At 64.1% G+C, this 2,500-nt stretch overlaps 1 pseudogene; it reads right to left on the reverse strand.

Moving 5' to 3' along the window:
- The window catches only part of LOC124752962, a 7,960-nt pseudogene that overhangs the window by 2,504 nt on the left and 2,956 nt on the right, over positions 1-2,500 (reverse strand).

Genomic DNA, 2,500 nt, shown 5'->3' on the forward strand with positions numbered 1-2,500 from the left:
GAAGTGTTGGCCCCATCCATCGGCATGATGGGATGCCGAGGCCTCCCTGGGCTACAGGAGCGTGGAAGTAGCCCAGGGGAGTGTCCGCCGGAAGGCGGAACCATCTCCTGACGGCGGCACGGATGGTCACATCTGCCGCTTTCAACGCACCCACTCGGGTGCGGCTGAGGGCCAGCCCATGGTACAGGCCAGGCAGAAGTACGGTGGTGAGGGCGTGGAGGCGCTGTTGCGGCTTGAGCGGAGCTCGGGAGATGACGTCCAGCTGCTCCACCAGGTGGCGTCGTGGGTTGAAAACGCAGCGACCCGCGGTGGAGAATTGCAGTCCCAGGTACCGGAAGGTTTCACCCACACGTAGGGCGGGCACGGTGGCGTTGCCCGCTTTGAAGGTAACGTCGGCGTCGACCTTCACCTTCTTGTCGCGCCCAGACGCGACTAAGGCGAGGGTGAAACACTTCCGGGCGTTGATCTGCAGCCCCAGATGGGCGAGGGCTGCGACGGCTGCGTCGATGAGGGACTGCAATCCCCTCGCGGTCGATGCAAAAAGCAGGACGTCATCTGCGAAGGCCGCAGCGTTAACTCTGCGACCAAGGATCCGAGCTCCGATGTGGGAGGGAAGTTGACTCAAAACATAGTCCACCGCAAAATTGAAAAGGAGGGGGGAGAGGGGGTCACCCTGACGCACACCCCTAGCCGGCTGCAGAGGCACGCCCACGTCGGCGCCGCCCGCTATCACTGTCGTGCTACCCTCGTAACACCTTTCGACGTACTCAATAAAGCAATCCGGCAGGCCATGAGCCCTCAGCACGGGGCGGAGGGCAGCATGGTCCACCGAATCGAACGCTTTAGAGACGTCGATCGATGCCACAAAAACAGAGCGACAGGAGCGGACTGCGTCGGTGAGAGCAGTGTCCAAGATGAAGGTGTTTTCCAACATCCCATCCCGGGGGATGAATGCCCGCTGACGTTCGTCCACAGCACATGCACGCATCAGGCGTGACGCGAGAACCTTGTGAAAGGTCCGCGCCAACACCGAGCAGACCGTAATGGGGCGAAAGTCAGCGGGGGATGTTGGTGCAGCCGTTTTGGGGAGAAGTGACGTCCGGGCGCGAAGCAGACGCTCGGGGAGGGCGCGGGCCAGGAGGAAGAGGTTCAAGAGTTTCACCAGGACTTCATGCGGCAGGCGCCGCAGCTCCGCTGGAGTCAGGCCGTCCGGCCCGGCTGCCGATCCCCTGGGCGGCAAGGCAGCAGCGACCTCCTCACGTGTGACCGGCCCCCATAGGCACTCAGGAGCGACAGGCTCCGAGTGCGGGAGAAGGCGGTCACGGATGAAGCCGGCGGTGGAGATCGGCTTCTTCGTGAAGAGGTCCGCCCAGAAGTCCAGCAGACCGGGGATGTCGGGTGGCGGCTGCAGCAGGGTGCCGTCCAGCAAGCCGCGCACGCAACGTGCACGCGACCTACGGAAGGCGTCCTGTGTGCGCGCGTATTCCCAGCGGCGCCGCTTGCGCTTCTGCAGCGGCGGGGCGGCAGGCGGCCGCTTGGATGATTGGCGCGGCCGCTGTGTCCTGGTGATCGACCTCTCCCCCCTGGACCCGACCGACGCAAGGGCATCCGGGAGCATGCCCAGGATGACATCGGGCGGCGTGCCCCGCCCCAGACCAATGACTCGATCCAGGGCAGAGAAACGCTGGGCGGAAGCAGGTAGCCCCGCCAGATGCTCCCAGATGGCGGCGTCAGTCGGCCCCTCCGGCGGCGGCCCGGTGGTGTCGGCCGCGAAGTCCTCGGCTGCGTCGACGGGCGGCGCAGCGGCCTCGCCCGCGTCAGGCAGCGAGCTCGCTGCTCCACGGCGGGACGCCGGCTCTTCACCCCGACCGATCTCAAGTGCCTCCATGAATTGGCGGACAAGCTGCTTGTGGGCAGCTTGCCGCCGTCGGCACTTGATTGCCTCAAGCGTTCGGTCGGGGAACATCCTGGTAAGTTCTTGATTTACAAAGAAGAACCGGGCGTCCCTCTCAAGGAACAGTTCGGCCTCTGCCTTGGCGAGCGACAGGACTTCTTCCTCCGTCCACCTCGCGCGATGCCTGTCCGTCACGATCTCAGCGTTGGCGGCCGCAGGGTGTTGGCGGCGGCGATGGACCCCGAGACCGTTCTTCGTGGTAAAAGTGCGGTGGCACTCACTGCAAGCAAAGGGAGCTACACAAACTATCGCATTTTCGTTACGGCCGGTTGGCCGGATAGGTGCTGGGGTAGCTGGGGTGGCACCTTCAGCGGAAGGGCCACCATCTCTTGTTTCTTGTCGGCTGCCCCCAACTATAAAGGGATAATGCGAGGGGGGGCTGGTAACCCCCCCAAGCCCCTGGTGCGGTCTTCCACTCTGCGAAAATCAGCGGGCCCACGAGAAGGGGAGAAGACCGCAGGAGAGGAGAGGCTAAGAGGGCTAGGCCCATGTATTGCGCATCACTCTCCCTGTAACTATAACCCAAGGAAGGCACCTCGCAGCAGC

The sequence above is a fragment of the Schistocerca piceifrons genome, unplaced genomic scaffold, assembly GCF_021461385.2.
Source record: "Schistocerca piceifrons isolate TAMUIC-IGC-003096 unplaced genomic scaffold, iqSchPice1.1 HiC_scaffold_496, whole genome shotgun sequence".
Classification (NCBI taxonomy): domain Eukaryota; kingdom Metazoa; phylum Arthropoda; class Insecta; order Orthoptera; family Acrididae; genus Schistocerca; species Schistocerca piceifrons.